Source organism: Vicugna pacos, chromosome 4, assembly GCF_048564905.1.
Source record: "Vicugna pacos chromosome 4, VicPac4, whole genome shotgun sequence".
Taxonomy (NCBI): Eukaryota; Metazoa; Chordata; class Mammalia; order Artiodactyla; family Camelidae; genus Vicugna; species Vicugna pacos.
The window spans coordinates 12,193,010-12,203,102 of NC_132990.1; the positions used below are offsets into that span (position 1 = coordinate 12,193,010).

At 41.8% G+C, this 10,093-nt stretch overlaps 1 pseudogene; it reads left to right on the plus strand.

The window, feature by feature from the left end:
- The first annotated feature begins 7,288 nt into the window (after positions 1-7,288).
- On the plus strand, positions 7,289-7,630 carry LOC140695815 (eukaryotic translation initiation factor 1 pseudogene; annotated as a pseudogene).
- The last annotated feature ends 2,463 nt before the right edge of the window (positions 7,631-10,093 follow it).

Sequence of the window (10,093 nt, forward strand, 5' to 3'; positions counted from 1 at the left end):
AAATAGAAAAAAATATTTTTCCTTATGATGAGAACTCTTAGGATTTAATCTCTTAAGAGCTTTCATATGTAATATACTGTAGTGTTAGCTATAATTACATTTATCACGTGGTACCCGTGGTATCCCTAGTACCTATATTATAGCTGGGAGTTTGAACCTTTTGACCACCTTCATCCAGCTCCCCTCACCCCCATCTCTGGCAACCACCAATCTGATCTTAGAAGAGATTACCTTTAAATGTAATGTTTCTCTGTCTGTACCCTGTCACCCCCTCACCCTTCTTAGCCTTGTTGACAAGTCTTTCCCAACATAAATAGAAGTACGAGTGAGAGAAAAATGTAAGTGGTAACATCTGAGAGGCAGGGTGCTCCTCTCAAGTTCTTTTTAGTTCTCATAGAGAACAGGTCTTTCTCTTGGCCTCTGGTTTTCAGTACAAGGTGGTAATGAGAACAGGTAGAAGCTAAGGAAGAGCTGATTAGAGCTGTGTGGATTCTGATCATAGTAGAATGAAGCCATTTGAAGGATCTGTTGTTATTCAGCGTCAGTAGGGGAAACACTTCAAAATTCATTGACCAAAGAAGAAGAACAGTGTGTGACACCCAGGAAGGATGTTTCTATAGTAAGAGAAAATAGAGAATTTGTAATTAAATCATTTTAGTGAGTAATTTAAGAGACAAGTTTAACATGTCCTTTGCCTTTGATGCTAACTAGAGTTTAACATTTTAATTGCCCCAATTGGATGTGAAATGATGCAAGTTTAATCCTGCAACTGTTCTTTCCAGTTTTCTTTACCTGATAAGTCTTTCATGGGTCTCCAGCATGAGGTTTTTCTTTTTGAAATATTTACGATTGTGCCAAATATGTGTAGATTTCTTTAAAAAAAATCTTGTTTTTCAGAGTGATTGAAAGTTAGAATAGGCCCCATTGAAATTCGGGAATAATACTTGTCATTAAGTGTAGTGACCTGAGTGCTGAATACCAAAGGGCACAGCAGTTCCAGGCTGATGGCTTGGAGCCTAGGCTCAGGCAGAGTAACAAGGCTTTTGTGACTGAAACACGAGTTAAGCTGCAGTTATAGAAAGTCAAAGGGAAGATCATTTTCACATATGAGAAGTAGAATGAGGCAGTGTTTTTTAAACATCTTTTCAGATTAAGGTTGATCCAATGAATATGAAAAAATGAAAAATAGTGCTTGGGTCTTAGAATGGAGAATAATAGAGTATACAGTAACACAAAGAGATGACTTGGGCATACATACATTTCATAGGATAACATCTTCATTTCTTCCTGGATGGGTGTTGCGTAGTGAAGGTGTTGTAAGCAGAGTAGAATGGAAGGGGGATTGACACTGTAGAGGAGCAAAATTTTCCACCCCAAAATTTGGCATGAGGATTAATTTAGGCTATTTTTAAAGCCCGAAAAGTCAGGAAGAACCTTTGACCGTCCCCCTAATTGCCTGAAAGAATGGAAACAGAGGACCTGTTCCAGGAAGGGAGCCATCACCATAGGTAACTATAGTGGGAACTAGATGTATGGACAGGGAGGAACCTAACAAAGTCTGTTTGTTAAACTTCCTCTCTGTGTCCCGCTGTCTCTGCATGGCCCAGCAAACATTTGTTTATCAAACTTTTGCTTTTGCATCTCCATGTGCATTGCCTTCCTCCGCTTTGAAGTCCCAAACCACCACCTCCAACATCCTCTTTTGTCTTTAGCTGAAGATGGGATTTAAAGTGAGGGTTTTGGCCATTTTGGTGAGTGACTCAGTTCTCCTGGGTTTCTCCCGTGTATACGTGTTATTAAACTTTTGTTTGATTTAATCCTGTTGACCTGTCTCCTACCAGTTTAATTCTTAGACCTGCTGGAAGAACCTAGGAAGGGAGAGGGAAATTTCTTCCTCCCTGACGGTAGCTCCTCTGGAATTAGGCTTGAAGTAGCCAGAACTGATGTACTGAATGCCCTTTAATGTTCTTGACCAATGCCTGGAAAAATGATGTAGAGAACGATCTTGAACAGGCAGAATTTAGTTACACATTGGGTTTTAAGGAATCTGCACGTAAACATCCCTTGTCGCCTCTCACGTTTCTCTCACGATACCCAACCTTTTTAAAATGAGCTTAAGGGAAGCCCTGAGATACTATCTGCAGGTTCTTTGTTCCATACTGCTGTGGCCTCTGTTATAACAACTTTGCCATTTAAATTCTAGAAAGAGAATCTGTGGCCCTAATGATTGTGGGAGCTGGGTGGATGGGGTAGAGCTTGGGTATAAAAATGCTAATATGTAAACCAGTTCTAAGGAGAGGATGTGAGGGGGTGTCTCATTTTGGGAATCAAATCTATAATAAAATTCACTGTCTAACTGAGGAGAAATTGCCCAGAGGAGATATTTTTGTGTAAACTTTTTAGATTTAGCTGTTATTCCTGCCCCACATCCCCCTGGTTTCATTGCTGGTGAGCTGGGCTGGCTGTCAGGCTGAGTTCCAGGGCCCAAAAGCTATTCAGGCTCCTTTCCTTGGACTCACCCTGATCTTGGCATCTAAAGAGAATATGAAAATGAATATATGTAAATATATGCATGACTAAGGACATTGTGCTGTACACCAGAGATGGACACACTGTACCTCAATAAAAGAAAGAAATGAAGAGAGACGGTGAACAGAAACCACCACAAACTGCCACTCGAGTGTAAGGAGAAACCAGCTCCAGCTTGACGGGGGAGGCCGAGCCCCTCCCTTCTCCCCTCAGAGACGTGTCCCTTAGTCAGATGCGAAGGGGCGAGTGTTGGTTACTGATGTATGAAGGCTCTTATCCTCACATCAGGGTGAAAAGGTGGGGAAAAACCAACATTACTCCTCGTTTCACAGACGGTGATGGAAGCACTATATCGTGAAAGGCAATGTGCGAGGCCCTGTTGCCAGGAGAAGAAATTACAACCTAGTAAAGACTAGAGAATATTGAGGTTTTCAGAAGGTCGATACTTTATAAGCCGTTTCTCATATCAAGTTCTGAACCAATGAAGAGAGATCAGAAAAAACTACGGAGATAAGATGAAAACACCAGCATTGGTACGATGGAGTTGTTGAAGAAGGTGGCTTTGAGGTGAAGCACCAGTGGGATTCCTAGTAACAACCTCAGAATTAGACAGAGGTGCCCTCCTGCCCAGCCTCCTCCATTTCCTGCGAGGAGGGGGCCCCTGCGAGCCCGCAGTGTAGACGGGTAGCTCTCAGCCTGTGCCTCCTGCAGGACTGAACCTCAAGAAGGGAGCTGCGCATGTCCAACTTTACCCACCAGACAAATGCTTTCTCTTCCCATAGAGACATGTATTATCAAGAAGTATCTTTTTAACATAATCTTTCAGGTGTTGTTTTGTGGCGTCTCCCAAATAAGATACATGAAATCAGTAAGTTTTGGGTCTGCCAAAAATTTTTATTGCTTAGTATCTTTTTTTTGCCTATTGTCCTTCGGTTTGTGCCGACCCCCCAGTGGAGCTCTTCCATCAGTTCAGCGTCTCACCTGGGACTTGATGCTCCCGTCATTGTGCTTCACGTCTTCCACGTAATATGCCTCATATTTAGAATCCTCCTTCCATAAACTGTTGGGTCATGGTCCCAATTCTGTCATTCCACCCTCAGTAACAGTCTTTAACCGCAGTTCACGTGGGAAGACTCTGAGTGTTTTATGCAGCTGATCTTACGGGTTCTCCTGTGGCTTTCAGGGGTGCTGCTCAGGAGTTTCCTGGTTCCTTGTTCCCTCTGCAGGGATCATTTAAGTCTACTCTCTGACATCCTTCCTCTCTTCCTTTGCTCGTTTTTGTTGAGCGCCAGGTGCTCTTTCTAATTTAGTAACGTCAAAACAATTAAACACACACAGGGAACTATATTCAGTATCTTGTAGTAACCTATAATGAAAAAATATGAAAATGAACATATGTATGTAAATGTAGGACTGAACTATTGTGCTGTACACCAGAAATCGACATATTGTAAACTGACTATATTTACTGACTGTACATCAAAAATCCCCCAGACAATTAACTATTCCCTGTTTAAACATTATTTCTGAGTCTTGTCTGCCTATTGGCACCATCCCGGAGCTTTAAAAACACTGATACCAGATCCCACTCACCCACAGCAATTCTGATTTATTTGGTCTGGGGCACGGTCCTCCAATAATTCTAAGGGCAGCAGTGTTTGTGAGTCACTAAACTAAAATGTGTTCCCCTTTCTCTAATACTTTCTTTAGGAGCAGTTTGAATCTTTTGCAGTCTGTATGCCTCTACTCTGACATTTTGGTTCTGATTTCTTCCTTCTCTATTTAGTTTGTCTTCCATAACATCTCAACCATAACCACCCACTTCAGTAATTCTCTCTCTTGCTGTGGCTTAACCAGTATGCTTTTCTTTATTTGATTTTCATTCTTCAGTTGTTCCTATTCTAATAGGAAGACTGGAGCAATCCAAGAAGTTGCTGTATTTTCTTTATCATAAGGATCCCATGTCTCTTCACTTGGTAGCAAACAAAATCTTCTCTTCTTCAGATGAAGCTTAATTTGGATCCACAATCTAAAGCCAGTTTCAACCCAAATGGTTGGGTGATTCTTAGGCCTCTGGGCAAATTTCATGAATTAACATTATTTTCCCTATAGTCTTCTTCTGATTCCTGAATGAGATATGGATTTAGGCCTGTGGGCCAATCCCTTACTGTCTACCCAGACTTGGTACTAACTTCTAGCTGGACCCTTACTAGTGCCCTGTAGAATGCTGGTGCACAACACATCTGTCTGTGAAATGGTAAAATAAAATACTTTGCCTATCCGTCAGTGCTTTAGGAAGGCTCACCCTACTACAACACGGTACTCAACATGAAGCCAAGCCACGCATGTGGAATTCAAGGGCAGACTGCAGCAGCCTCCGTGTGAGGCCCCCGTGGCCGAGCTCTGGGCACGTTGCTATGGCCTGGTGCCTGCAGCGCAGCCCGTGTGAAAGATGCACTTACCTGTAGTTGGAGCCATTGTGAGCCTTGATGACCTGACAGGGTTCAAGCCCTGCGTGATGATCACGTGCTAAAGGCTAAATTTTAAAGCCATCAGTTCAGAATCTATCAGCAGAAAACAAACAAACAGACAAACAAAAAACCTAGCAAAACAAAGTAAACCAAAACCCCCAAAACAAACAAACACCCCTCCAAGCCCCATGGCACAGTGTGGGCTGTGAAACCAGGTGTCTAGAAATAACCTCTCAGGCCACAGCATATGCCTCACTCTCCGGGTATTATTTTATTCTCTGAGTTGCACTCTTTGCTTGTTTCTTCTGGTCCTTGAACTAAGGCATTAGAAGGATATCTAACATTTCCTTTATCCACTCAATTAGAGACAAAGGAATCAGACAGAAGGAGATCAAAACACCAACTCGTTACTAATAGGGCTTTTGGAAAATCTGAATTAGCTGTATGACAGTCATGTTCTTTTTAATGCTGCATCCCAGAATTGATAGGTTCATCTAATCACAGACAACTTAAAAAAGGCACAGGCAACTCTTGAGGAGCGAAGCAGTCGGCTTCCGCAAGACAGAAGAGCAGACCACGCCCTGTGCTTCCTGAAGCCTGGCTGGCCCAACTTAGGTTTTATCCCAAATTCATCAATTATGTTGTCACTCTTTCAAGGACAGCTCACTAACAGCAGTCCCTCAATATAAGAACAGGAAACCAGCGGGGAGGAGGCTCCCCCCAGCAGAGGAGAGCACAGTGGACACAAATGCCCGTTACACCAGCAAGGGTGAGTGACAGCATGACAACAAACTCCGCTGCCTTGGTTCTGAGGAAGAAAGAAGGACTCGTGATTATTACCGTGAAAAAGACAACTCTTGCATTAGATCTTAGAGGGTAGGAGACACAGCACAAAACAGGGGAGTTGTAGAGGCTCCCATGGCAGAAACACTGCAAGAGAGTAGGACAGAAAAGTTGAAGAGGAAGTGAGTCGTCTCAGTTCTATCATCACTGCTTTCCTTCATGGAACTACGTGAATCCGTGTTCACCACATACCTCTGAAAAGAAGCACAGATTACCTTTAACGCACACATGTTAAACCTTGTAAACATGTAATTGGGAAAAACACCATCATCGCATGGCTCTTCGATGATATTAAAATCTTTTAGACTGCACACACTCAAAGATAGTACAATGGTAGCCCTCCTTACAATCTTTAGTTAGCTAGCTGTCAGGAAAATAAAGAAATCTATTTATTATGCAAATTTAATTCATTAAAAATTCATCTCAAGTGAGAGTCGGGAGTGAGCACAGTAGAATGCTAATAATCTTTAAAGGTAATGCATTCGGATAATGACTCTCACTGTCAGGTCTTGCCTGGATCTTGGGCTCCGCTGCTCTGCGCTTCCCATAGCTGAAACGTCTGGCTGCAGCCTGTGGGATACCACTTAACCAAATCTTTGTGACTTAAAATGGAGGTGGCCACATGGGTAATCAGGCCTGCATGGTTCCCATTCTGATAACTGAGCTTTTGCCTGTCAGTCTCAAACTCTGGCTTCCACGTAGGACCCAGGCTTCTGAGGGGCGGGGCCTGCTTTCCACTTGTGCATCTTCTCTCCAGGAGCAAGTCACAGTACCTCCGTCAGCCCCATCACTGGTCCTATTTTAAACATGAGAAAACCTCTCACCTCTCAGGGACTGTGGTGAGGATTAAATGAGATGTAACGCACTAGGTAAACCCCTACTGTCCTTCCTCTTCTTCCTAGGCATTTACTGGAGAAGGCCACATATTGTATCTATCATCCCAAGGATCTAAGTCACTTGGTGACAAATCTGTTCAGCCATCTGCTATAGCATTTAGAAGCTCCAAATATGCAACCAATGCAGGACACATCCCAGGCAAATGCACTACAGCTCTCACGTGATGTTGGATGACCCTCTGAATGGTAACAAGATTCCCCAAGAGGATTTAAGAGCATGCAGACATTTCTGTGGAGCTAGTTACAAAAATATGTCTTCTATGAACCATAGATTTGCCTTTTCTGGCTGTTTTGTACTATTTTACTCCACTGTATAGACACCCAGCGGCTAATTATGTAAACTCTGGCACTTACTAACTGATGGAGTGACTTTTAGCAAGTTACTTATTCTCTCTGAATCTCGGGCAGCTCATTTGAAAATACAATTATAGCCTATATCTCAAAGAATAATTGAAAATAAAATGCGATGATGTATCTAAAGCAGCAGTTCTCAAGCACTTCTGGCTCAAAACTCCTTTAACCCTTAAAAGTTATTGGGAATCATATCGTATGTCCTCTGTCCAGAACCTCCACTCTTTTGACCCCTTTGCTGATGCAAGTAAGGGTGATGCTCTGCCTCCTGCTGGTGACGAGGATTATATCCATATAAGAATTCAACAGAGAAACCGCAGGAAAACCCTTACCATTGTCCAAGGGATCTCTGATGGTTACGATAAAAAGAAACTAGTGAAGGTGTTTAAGAAGAAATTTTCCTGCAATGGTACTGTAATCAAGCACCCAGAATACAGAGAAGTGATTCAGCTACAGGGTGACCAGCGCAGGAACATATGTCAGTTCCTGCTAGAGACTGGGCTGGCTAAGGTCAACCAGCTGAAGGTTCATGGGTTTTAAGTGCTTTTGGCTCAGTGAAGCTTAAGTGAGGATTTTCTTGCAGTGAGTGGAATTCCCCTTCTGTCCCTTGTCACAAGTTTAAAAACCTCACAGCTTGTATCATGTAACCATTTGGGGTCTGCTTTTAACTTGGACTAGTGTAACTCCTTCATGCAATAAACTGAAAGCCAAAAAAATAAGCAATAATAAACCCATTACATGTTAACACTAATGATATATTTTAATTAAAATAAGTCTGTCTATTAAACTTTAGTGAGTAGCATTGTATATTTCACCAATGTCTTTGATGCCTCAAAGACAGCTGGATTCTCTTGCATATCTCTGTGTGTGATCTATTGACATATGTTGTTGTGGGTGAAGTACGTGAAGGGAAGGTAGCCCCACACAGAAACATAGTTGGAAAAGAGAAGAATGCTCTTAAAGCCTTTTCTAAAGGTTATTATGGGTATGCTCTTTTGATATTCCACCCAAACTCAACAAGTGGTAGTTTGAGAAGACCAGTTGCAGTCTGGAATCTTAAACCACATCAGTGAGCATTCTGTACTACGTAATACTCAGGGTCATTGTCTGCCTTGCACTTGGAATGCATCCTTCACCTAGTTAGGACTTTATGCATCGTGTGTGAGTTGGCTGGAAAATTTTGGCTTACTGAGTTGTGCAGGTCTTCCAAATATTGACACATTTATTGACACATAGGATATCCAACAGCAAACAAACAAAATCGCATTTGTTGTACACACCACCTATTGGATAGGAAGTCTTTAAGTGTTGGAAAGCTGTCAAGCTCACGATGGCAAACACGTATTCAGTACTCTAATTTTCACTTGAAAGTTCAGTTTTTATCAGTGGCCACAAATACTGTTAGTTGTTTTTCTTCAAGTAACAGGTTCACTTTGTTCATTTTCAAGAGAGTATCTGCCACATACCCACCCCTGAAAACCATTGTTTGTGTTCTGGCTATTTATTTGGGTAAAAATGTTGTCCCGTGAAAGAGGTGGCACGTACAGCTTGCACCTCAATAACCACACGAGTGCTTTTCCTTGAGACAGCCGTAATCTGGAATTCAGTAGATAGCAGATGGACTTTATGTGTACTTCCCATTTAATCATATAGTATATTAAAAAGGTGGGCACTCAAGAGGTAAAATTTAAGAAACCTAATCATGTGTACTGCTTCACTGAAAAACAATCGTCTAAGTGAGGCTGAGTTTTATTTGTAAATTTTTCTTACAAGTGCTTGGCTGTGAAGAGTAATGTTATTAGTGTGCATTTTTATTTTGGTACCAGTGCCTTGATTCATGCTAAGGTTCCATCCATTTTTCCCTGATTAACCTTTTTTTTTTTTTTTAAATTGAAGCACATTCAGTTACAATGAATCAGTTTCTGGTGTACAGCACAATGTCCCAGTCATGCATATACATACATATATTCCTTTTCATATTCTTTTTCATTAAATGTTATTACAAAGTACTGAATATAGTTCCCTGTGCTATACAGAAGAATTTTTTTAAATCTATTTTTATATATAGTGGCTTTCCCTGATTAATCTTACACCATCAGTACAAATGCAAGCACAATAAAGAAGAACATGTAACTTAGCATTATTATGAAAGTAGTTTTGACTTTGTAGAATCCTTGAAAGGGTCTCGAGGCTCCTAGAGGTCCTTGTGCCAGACTTTGAACAGCTAATACCTGCTTTAGATATTACCTGGCCTAATACAGAGCAGGCCCTCAGTAAGGAACATCAATTCTGTTAAAAATAAATATTTTACGAAGTGAGTATGTGTGTGTGCCTGTGTGTCAGCCTGTGGTGTGGAGGGCTGAGCTCATGGCACACTCTCATCACGGGTCTAGGTGAAAGGCCCTCTCTGCAAGTTTCAGTGTTTCAGTAACTTTCACCTCTTCCTTTTGTTCCCCAGGCCCTGGGACTGGGAGTTGCTTCCGTAGTTACACTTCCTGTGGTAACAAAAGTACTCCCTTTGTGCCTTTTCAGGTAACCCGTTCTGGTGTGGAAATAAACAAAAATTTCCCAGATGAGAACAAATAGAGGCTATTTACTCAGTCATCCACTGTCACTTGCATTTTGCAGCGTCTTGAAGAGAGAAAGGTGAGTAGGAAAGCGTTACAGTGAAAAAACAAAAGGACGGCCTTGGGTGTGCTATGATTGGAGGTTGTCTGCACGAAGAAGCTGGAAGTGGGCCAGCTAGAAATAGGGATCTTATGTGATTGATTTTGAGGGCATATTTGCCTTTCTCTGGTTGGTTCTGAGTTGGAAGCAAGGCCAAAAACATGGCAGCTGGTTGTCATTGAACAACTCCTGACTGTACTTGGTTGATTGCTGTAGAAGTTGTGGCATCAGTTTCATTGTCACATATGGTTTGGCCGTTGTCTCCTTGTGTATTCAACTGCTCCCTGGTTAACAATTCTTTATATTTAGTTATTTCTTTTAAAATAACTGTTCGCT